Below are 11287 nucleotides of genomic sequence, written 5' to 3' on the forward strand. Positions count from 1 at the left end.
TTTGGTCTTTAGCCGTGTCTTTATGTTTACTAGTCTGATTGGTCTTTAGCCGTGTCTTTATGTTTACTAGTCTGATTGGTCTTTAGCCGTGTCGTCATGTTTACTAGTCTGATTGGTCTTTAGCCGTGTCGTCATGTTTACTAGTCTGATTGGTCTTTAGCCGTGTCTTTATGTTTACTAGTCTGATTGGTCTTTAGCCGTGTCGTCATGTTTACTAGTCTGATTGGTCTTTAGCCATGTCGTCATGTTTACTAGTCTGATTGGCCTTTAGCCGTGTCGTCATGTTTACTAGTCTGATTGGTCTTTAGCCGTGTCGTCATGTTTACTAGTCTGATTGGTCTGATTGGTCACTGAGCCACTTTGTAACCTGGACCATTACACTAGTGAGTCACTGAGCCACTTTGTAACCTGGACCATTACAGTAGTGAGTCACTGAGCCACTTTGTAACCTGGACCATTACAGTAGTGAGTCACTGAGCCACTTTGTAACCTTGACCATTACAGTAGTGAGTCTGAGCCTTTGTAACCTGGACCATTTCAGTAGTGAGTCACTGAGCCACTTTGAACCTGGACCATTACAGTAGTGAGTCACTGAGTCACTTTGTAACCTGGACCATTACATAGTGAGTCACTGAGCCACTTTGTAACCTGGACCATTACAGTAGTGAGTCACTGAGCCACTTTGTAACCTGGACCATTACAGTAGTGAGTCACTGAGTCACTTTGTAACCTGGACCATTACAGTAGTGAGTCACTGAGCCACTTTGTAACCTGGACCATTACAGTAGTGAGTCACTGAGCCACTTTGTAACCTGGACCATTACAGTGTGAGTCACTGAGCCCCTTTGTAACCTGGACCATTTCAGTAGTGAGTCACTGAGCCACTTTGTAACCTGGACCATTACAGTAGTGAGTCACTGAGCCACTTTGTAACCTGGACCATTACAGTAGTGAGTCACTGAGCCACTTTGTAACCTGGACCATTACACTAGTGAGTTACTGAGCCACTTTGTAACCTGGACCATTGCAGTAGTGAGTCACTGAGCCACTTTGTAACCTGGACCATTACCTGTAGTGAGTCACTGAGCCACTTTGTAACCTGGACCATTACAGTAGTGAGTCACTGAGCCACTTTGTAACCCGGACCATTACAGTAGTGAGTCACTGAGCCACTTTGTAACCTGGACCATTACAGTAGTGAGTCACTGAGCCACTTTGTAACCGGACCATTACAGTAGTGAGTGCACTGAGCCACTTTGTAACCTGGACCATTACAGTAGTGAGTCACTGAGCCACTTTGTAACTGGACCATTACACTAGTGAGTCACTGAGTCACTTTGTAACCTGGTCCATTACAGTAGTGAGTCACTGAGCCACTTTGTAACCTGGACCATTACAGTAGTGAGTCACTGAGCCACTTTGTAACCTGGACCATTACAGTAGTGAGTCACTGAGCCACTTTGTAACCTGGACCATTACAGTAGTGAGTCACGAGCCACTTTGTAACCTGGGCCATTACAGTAGTGAGTCACTGAGCCACTTTGTAACCTGGACCATTACAGTAGTGAGTCACTGAGCCACTTTGTAACTGGACCATTACAGTAGTGAGTCACTGAGAACTTTGTAACCTGGACCATTACAGTAGTGAGTCACTGAGCCACTTTGTAACCTGGACCATTACAGTAGTGAGTCACTGAGTCACTTTGTAACCTGGACCATTACAGTAGTGAGTTCTTGTGCAGCTTGTTGTTTACTTTTTGCACATATATCACTGTATTATTTGCACACATTTGATATTCAGACAGAAGACAGATCATTAATGTACAGGCTGAACAGTATTGACCCTTGGGGCACGCCCACATCATAGCTAAGAGTGGGCGACGCTTACTTACTGCTCACTCTGACACACTGAGTTCTGCCTTCAAGGTATGATTTCATCCATCTCAAGGCATCGGGGGAAAAGATTGTGTTGTGTTGAGAATCTCATGGTTAACAGTATCAAAAGCCTTCCTTGGGTCTAGAAATACAGCCCCAACAACTTCCCCTTTGTCCATCTTGGACTTCACATTTTCCAGAAGAAAGCAGTTGGCCGTTTTTGGGGAGTATTTTGCTCTGAAGCCAAACTGCATGGAGTGTAATGTGAAGGGACTGTTATTGAGGTGGGCAATCAGTTGTTCTGCTACAAACTTTTCAGCAACCTTCGACACCAAAGGTAGTATACTAATGGGCCTGTAGTTACTCACGTCAGCAGGTTCACTGATTTAAAGATGGCCGTTATTATGGCCGACTTTCAGACCCTTGGAAACCCCCCGAGACCAATAGATGTGTTGGTGACCTTAGTAATGGGGCCAATGAATGACTCTTTGTAGTTTTTAAGAAAGGTAGAGTCCAGCCCAAACACATATTTGGCTTTTGAGTTCTTTAGTGAGCTAATCACCTTGTTCACCTTTGACTCAGAAACCTCCCTTATGGTGAAGACAGGTTGACTGTCATTCACTTGCGCTGAACCCAAGAAACCACAGATCAATTTAGTCACATGGCCGTGGCTTGCTATATAAAGTTAGTCACATGGCTGTGGCTTGCTATATAAAGCAGGCAGACAGGCGATGTGGCATTCAGTTACTGTTTGATTGAACATTAGATTGGGAAAAACCAGTGACCTAAGTAACTTTGAGCATAAACCAGCCTCCTGGGATTTTCACATATGACAGTGTCTAGGGTTTACTGAGAATAGTGCTACAAATAAATAACATCCCGTCATTGGCCCGTCCTGTGGGCAAAAACAGCTCGTTGATGAGAGAGGTTGAAGGAGAATGACAAAAACCGTGCAAGCTAACAGGTGGGCCACAAAAAGGCAAATGCTGTACAACAAAGCAGTACAGTGCAGTACAACAATGGTGTGCAGAACGGCATCTTGGAAAGCACAACTCTTCAGTCCTTGTCACGGATGGGCTATTGCAGCAGATGACCAGACCGGATTCCACGTCTATCAGCTAAAAAACAAGAAAAACGGCTCCACCACCACTGGACAATTGAGGAGTGAAAAAAACATTGCCTGATATGACGAATCCCAGTTCCTGTTGCATCACGCTGATGGAAGAGTCAGAATTTGGAGTAAGCAGCATGAGTCCATGGCCCCATCCTGCCTGCTGTCAACGGTACAGGCTGGTGGTGGTTGTGTAATAGTGTGGGAAATGTTTTCCTGGCACACGTTAGGTCCCTTGATACAAACTGAGCAACGTTTTAATGAGACACCTTGAAGAATCCATGCAATTCAGGCTGTTCTGGAGCAAAGGCAGGTCCGACCCAGTACTAGATGAGTGTACCTAAAAACCTGGCCGCCATATATACCAGTCAAACATTTTGGACACATCTACTCATTCAAGGGTTTTTCTATATACACACACACACACACACACACAGTCAAAAGTTTGGATACACCTACTCATTCCAGGGTTTTTCTTTATTTTTACTATTTTCTACATTGCAGAATAATAGTGAAGACATTAAACCTATGAAATAACACATATGGAATCATGAAGTTACCAAAAAAAGTGTTAGATAAATCCGAATATATTTTAAATTCTTCAAAGTAGTTTGCTTTGATAGCTTTGCACACTCTTGGTATTTCTTTCATGGGGTGTTGGTTACTACATGATTCCATGTGTTATGTCATAGTGTTGATGTCTTCACTATTATTCTGCAATGTAGAAAATAGTAAAAATAAAGAAAAACCCTGGAATGAGTAGGTGTATCCAAACTTTTGACTGTGTGTGTGTGTGTGTGTGTGTATGCACTACAGTTCAAAAGTTTGGGGTCACTTAGAAATGTCCTTGTTTTTGAAAGGAAAGCACATTTTTTGTCCATTAAAATAACATCAAATTAATCAGAAATACAGTGTAGACATTGTTAATGCAAAATGAAAAAAAATCTGGATCCCTACAAATCAGCTGGGCTAGACAATCTGGACCATCTCTTCCTAAAAGTGTCCACTGCCATTGTTGCAACCCCTAATGCTAGCCTGTTCAACCTCTCTTTCGTATCGTCTGAGATTCCTAAAGATTAGAAAGTGGCTGCGGTCATCCCCCTCTTCAAAGGGGGAGACACTCTTGTCCCAAATTGTTACAGACCTATATCCATCCTGACCTGCCCTTCTAAAGTCTTCGAAAGCCAAGTGAACAAACAGATCACCAACCATTTCGAATCCCACCGTACCTTCTCCACTATGCAATCTGGTTTCCGAGCTGGTCATGGGTGCACCTCAGCCACGCTCAAGGTCCTAAAAAATATCATAACCTCCATCGATAAAAGACAGTACTGTGCAGCCGTCTTCATCGACCTGGCCAAGGCTTTCGACTCTGTCAACCACCGTATTCTTATCGGCAGACTCAACAGCCTTGGTTTCTCAAATTACTGCCTGGCCTGGTTCACCAACTACTTCTCAGACAGAGTTTAGTGTGTCAAAACAGAGGGCCTGTTGACTGCCTCCGGCAGTCTCTACGGGTGTGCCACAGGTTTCACTTCTCGGGCCGACTCTTTTCGTTGTATGTAACAATAATGTCGCTCTTGCTGCGGGTGATTCCCTGATCCACCTCTACGCAGACGACACCATTCTGTATACATCTGGCCCATCTTTGGACACTGTGTTAACATACCTCCAGATGAGCTTCAACGCCATACAACACTCTTTCCGTGGCCTCCAACTGCTCTTAAATGCTAGTAAAACTAAATGCATGCTCTTAAACCGATCGCTGCCCGCACCCGCCCGCCCATCCAGCATCACTACTCTGGACGGTTCTGACTTAGAATATATGGACATCTATAAATACCTAGTTGTCTGGCTAGACTGTAAACTCTCCTTTCAGACTCACATAATTAAGCATCTCCAATCCAAAGTTAAATATAGAATCGGCTTCCTATTTCACAACAAAGCCTAATTCACTCATGCTGCCAAACATACTCTCGTAAAACTGACCATCCTATCGATCCTTGACTTCTACGATGTCATTTACAAAATAGCCCCCAACAGTCTACTCAGCAAATTGGATGCAGTCTATCACAGTGCCATTCGTTTTGTCACCAAAGCCCCATATACTACCCACCACTGCGACCTGTATGCTCTCGTTGGCTGGTCCTCGCAACATATTAGTCACCAAACCCACTGGTTCCAGGTCATCTATAAGTCTTTGCTAGGTAAAGCTTCGCCTTATCTCAGCTCACTGGTCACCATAGCAGCACCCACCCGCAGCACACGCACCAGCAGGTATATTTCACTGGTCATCCCCCAAAACCAATTCCTACTTTGGCCGCCTTTCCTTCCAGTTCTCTGCTGCCAATGACTGGAACGAATTGCAAAAATCATTGAAGTTGGAGACTTATATCTCCCTTAATAACTTTTTAGCATCAGCTATCAGAGCAGCTTACCGATCGCTGCAGCTGTACACAGTCCATCTGTAAATAGCCCATCCAACCAACTCCCTACCTCATCCCCATATTTGTTTTTGTTTTTCTGCTCTTTTGCACACCAGTATTTCCACTTTACACATCCTCATCTGCACATATATCATTCCAGTGTAAATTGATAAATTGTAATTACTTCGCCACTATTAGCCTATTTATTGCCTTACCTCCTTACTTCATTTGCACACACTGTATACAGATTTGTCTATTGTCTTATTGACTGTACTGTTTGTTTATCCCATGTGTAATTCTGTGTTGTTTTTGTCGCACTGCTTTGCTTTATCTTGGCCAAGTCGCAGTTGTAAATGAGAACTTTTTCTCAACTGGCCTTCCTGGTTAAATAAAGGTGAAATAAAAAATACAAATAAAAAATCCAAGTTTATCATTTTAATAAAGGGCTAATTGATTATTAGAAAACCCTTTTGCAATTATGTTAGCACAGCTGAAAACCGTTGTCCTGATTAAAGAAGCAATACAACTGGCCTTCTTTAGACTAGTTGAGAATCTAGAGCGTCAGCATTTGTTGGGTTGATTACATAAAACTTGGATTAGCTAACACAAGGTGCCATTGGAACACAGGAGTGATGGTTGCTGATAATGGGCCTCTGTACACCTATATAGACCTATACACACCTGTATAGATATTCCATTAAAAATCTGCCGTTTTCAGCTACAATAGTCATTTACAACATTAAATATGTCTACACTGTATTTCTGATCAATTTCATGTTAGTGGACCCAAAAAATTGCTTTTCTTTCAAAAACAATGACATTTCTCAGTGACCCTAAACTTTTGAACGGTAGTGTATGTAAATATATATATATATAAAACAAAAAAACTAGTTTTTGTGTGAGAATAGGCATTGGTCTTAATCCAAAAAAGATAGGAAATTCACATGAGCACCAGATTGCCAATTCCACCCATGCTCTACCAAGGTTTTACAGCACACAGCTTTGACCTACTCCAGTAACTATGTTTGGTATTGTACTTCAAACTATGTGTAGGTAGGTTGCTTAGGATTTAAATCTTCTCAAACAGCTTAATTCATAGTCTTAGAGGAGGTGTGCCCACAATAATGTGATTTTTACCTTGTGCAAGGTAAAGTATTGGATTCTTCACACACCACAGTAAGACTTTATCCCATTATGCTCTCGTTTCATGCTTTTTGTATTAAAAGAAAGCAAGCTTTCCTTTTATACTTACAAGACCATCAGGTTTGATTTGTCTTGTAGTAATGTGATGCCTGCCTGTATTTCCTTAAACCTTTACTTTAGCAAAACATGTCATTGCATTTATTTATTCCTTTTGGTTAGTAGGTGCCCAACATAGCAGGTGGTGGTGTGTAGGACACAGTAGCTCAGATAGATAGAGCCTGTCTGCACTCCTGATTTCTGTAACTGTTACCTGTGTAATATTGACATAAGGTTAGCTTACCTGTGTAATATTGACATAAGGTTAGCTTACCTGTGTAATATTGACATAAGGTTAGCTTACCTGTGTAATATTGACATAAGGTTAGCTTACCTGTGTAGTATTGACATAAGGTTAGCTTACCTGTGTACTATTGACATAAGGTTAGCTTACCTGTGTACTATTGACATAAGGTTAGCTTACCTGTGTAATATTGACATAAGGTTAGCTTACCTGTGTACTATTGACATAAGGTTAGCTTACCTGTGTACTATTGACATAAGGTTAGCTTACCTGTGTACTATTGACATAAGGTTAGCTTACCTGTGTACTATTGACATAAGGTTAGCTTACCTGTGTAATATTGACATAAGGTTAGCTTACCTGTGTACTGTTGACATAAGGTTAGCTTACCTGTGTACTGTTGACATAAGGTTAGCTTACCTGTGTAGTGTTGACATAAGGTTAGCTTACCTGTGTAATATTGACATAGGGTTAGCTTACCTGTGTAATATTGACATAATGTTAGCTTACCTGTGTAATATTGACATAAGGTTAGCTTACCTGTGTAGTATTGACATGAGGTTAGCTTACCTGTGTAATATTGACATAAGGTTAGCTTACCTGTGTAGTATTGACATGAGGTTAGCTTACCTGTGTAATATTGACATAAGGTTAGCTTACCTGTGTAATATTGACATAAGGTTAGCTTACCTGTGTAATATTGACATAAGGTTAGCTTACCTGTGTAGTATTGACATGAGGTTAGCTTACCTGTGTAATATTGACATAAGGTTAGCTTACCTGTGTAATATTGACATAAGGTTAGCTTACCTGTGTAATATTGACATAAGGTTAGCTTACCTGTGTAATATTGACATAAGGTTAGCTTACCTGTGTACTGTTGACATAAGGTTAGCTTACCTGTGTAATATTGACATAAACTCAGAGCCACTTGTGTTTGAAACATGGTCCTGTTCTATCAGTTGCTGTGCTGATCAATGGTCCTGTTCTATCAGTTGCTGTGCTGATCAATGGTCCTGTTTTATCAGTTGCTGTGCTGATCAATGGTCCTGTTTTATCAGTTGCTGTGCTGATCAATGGTCCTGTTTTATCAGTTGCTGTGCTGATCAATGGTCCTGTTCTATCAGTTGCTGTGCTGATCAATGGTCCTGTTCTATCAGTTGCTGTGCTGATCAATGGTCCTGTTCTATCAGTTGCTGTGCTGATCAATGGTCCTGTTCTATCAGTTGCTGTGCTGATCAATGGTCCTGTTCTATCAGTTGCTGTGCTGATCAATGGTCCTGTTTTATCAGTTGCTGTGCTGATCAATGGTCCTGTTTTATCAGTTGCTGTGCTGATCAATGGTCCTGTTCTATCAGTTGCTGTGCTGATCAATGGACCTGTTCTATCAGTTGCTGTGCTGGTCAATGGTCCTGTTCTATCAGTTGCTGTGCTGATCAATGGTCCTGTTTTATCAGTTGCTGTGCTGATCAATGGACCTGTTCTATCAGTTGCTGTGCTGATCAATGGTCCTGTTCTATCAGTTGCTGTGCTGATCAATGGTCCTGTTCTATCAGTTGCTGTGCTGATCAATGGTCCTGTTCTATCAGTTGCTGTGCTGATCAATGGTCCTGTTTTATCAGTTGCTGTGCTGATCAATGGACAGTTCATTAACTCTGTCAAAATAATATGGAGCTTAAAGTCATGTTTGTACTTGTATTTCTTCTTGCAACAAAGATGGTGATGCAACAATAACACATTTACAATAATACGCCTATATCTAAAACTACAGCCAAATGATAGACATATACATCATTTTAATAGCACGGTATAGTAAAGTCCATTATTTTTCTGAAGAGTATAGACTGTTTGAGAAGTGTTGAGTGAGCATGGACGGAGTATGCATTGCGGTGCTCATGAATTTCCCTTATTTTTCGGCTTCAGACCAATGACTATTCTCACTTAACTTCGTTTTTTTGGTTTTTCATTTCAATGTTTTTTTACACCGGAAGGTGATTATGCAACATTATTATACACTACTATAATACACATAGCACATGCTCTCCTCACAATGTCATGCGTTTTATTGATTTGATTTATTGATAAGATCCTAGCTCATAATCCTACTGATCATTGCTCAAAGCAAATTGGCGAGAGCAATGAAACACAAACTGAAGTGAATGTTTACTATGTGATTACACAATGTATCTGGCTGGATGACTACAAGAGAGATTAGACAATGTATCTGGCTGGATGACTACAGGAGAGATTATACAATGTATCTGGCTGGGTGACTACAGGAGAGATTATACAATGTATCTGGCTGGATGACTACAAGAGAGATTAGACAATGTATCTGGCTGGATGACTACAGGAGAGATTATACAATGTATCTGGCTGGGTGACTACAGGAGAGATTAGACAATGTATCTGGCTGGATGACTACAGGAGAGATTATACAATGTATCTGGCTGGATGACTACAGGAGAGATTATACAATGTATCTGGCTGGATGACTACAGGAGAGATTATACAATGTATCTGGCTGGGTGACTACAGGAGAGATTATACAATGTATCTGGCTGGGTGACTACAGGAGAGATTATACAATGTATCTGGCTGGATGACTACAAGAGAGATTAGACAATGTATCTGGCTGGATGACTACAGGAGAGATTATACAATGTATCTGGCTGGACGACTACAGGAGCGAGAAATATGGATGAGCTGTTCTCAATGGAAGAGTTCTGAAATATTCTTTCTTGGCAAAATGTGACTGTGAGTATGTCATATTCATCAAACTCGGTGGAAATGACTTAGGCCACACAAAGGGGACAGCCCTGGTGCATCAGATGAGAGCTGATTTGGAGGTAGTCATCAGAATGTCCCCCGGGAGAACAGTGGTCAACTCTGACATCACACAGTGGAGGAGTTGGATGTTCCAGTGGGAGGAGACCAGGCTGGTACACAGCAAGTCACCAAGCAATGATGCTGATATTGTTATTTGAACCTGGTGCAGTGTGTGGAGACCCCTGACTATGTTTTACTTGCGGATAGCGATTTCAGATTTTCTGTGAACACACTGAAAAGTAATTTGACACCTATGTTGATCAGTCAGCACACATTTGGATTATAAATGTCAAGACGGCAGGAGAGTGAGTTTATGCCAGAGCTGGCATTTATTCGACAAATGTTTGAAACAGCAATACTGTCAGTCTGGTAAGCATGCACAACTGAGGTTCGGTTTCCATGTGCGTTTGGGGTTCTTAACTATATGCGGATCAACATCGCTAATTTACTGTATCTCAACAAATCAATTTGTTTTCTCGGCTATGGTTTGTGTTGTGGTCTTGGTTCTTCTTAGTCGAGGAAATGTAGCATAGCTTACTGCAGTGCTAGTCCTGTCTGACATTACCGTAGCTTGATCAGTGCGATGCAAATAAACGTGATGAGTATGGCAGTTTCCCAAAGTTTGGTGGTTTTAGACTTAACATAACTAACATTAACTAAATAGTTATGTTTTGTGTAAGAAAGTATGATATATTGTCGTGCATGAACGAGCCATACACGTTAGCTAAAGTTAAGTCTTACGTTGGCTAAGGTTACTTAGCTAGCTAAAGTTAATTGGCTATCATAGCAGCCAAGGACATTAGCTATTTTATTTGTGCATCTTTGTTTGTGCTCTGGTTACATGTAAGTGTCTAGATCAGCAGTTTACACATGATGATTTAGCTAGCTAGCTAGCTAGCGTTCCTTACTTATTGGTTAGCTACCTAGCCAATATTTAGCTCTCACTTTACTGGTATAACATTATGTTAGCTAGCTAGCTAGCTAATCAAAACAAAAACACATTCATCGGCTAGCTACATTTATTTGCCTCTTTGTTTGCTAGCTAGCTTTCAGCTGACTGGTGATAGCTAGCTACAGAGGCTAGCTGCTGGACTTTGTACAAGCAAGCTAATGTTAGCTAGGTAGCATTAGCTATTTAGCTACCTAGCTAATCAAAATATCTCTTTAAATGTATTGATTAACCTCAGCTATATGGTGGTATCGAAGCTATCTATATACAGTAGTCTTGGTTTGTTCCATACACTTCTTATGACTGGCAGGATGGTGAAAGCAGCTGTATTGTTACCAAGCACCCGACCCAGTGTTAGAACTCTGAGTTTCAGCTAAAAAATATGTTAGCATTGTCAAAAATGCTACCAAAAGGTAGCACATTGTTGTTTCTTAACGGACAGAAATGTGCACGTGAGGCCGATTTGAAATTATAAATTTAACAAAAACTGTTGCGCCTACAAACTTAGTCAATCAGCCATTTTTTAAGTCCAACGGTCACTTTATGGAGGGTATAGCCTTGTTTTAATCCGCCATCTAGAATTTGACCTAGGTAGGCGAAAGAAAACACGCTTC

Source organism: Salvelinus namaycush, unplaced genomic scaffold (genome assembly GCF_016432855.1).
Source record: "Salvelinus namaycush isolate Seneca unplaced genomic scaffold, SaNama_1.0 Scaffold481, whole genome shotgun sequence".
NCBI lineage: Eukaryota > Metazoa > Chordata > Actinopteri > Salmoniformes > Salmonidae > Salvelinus > Salvelinus namaycush.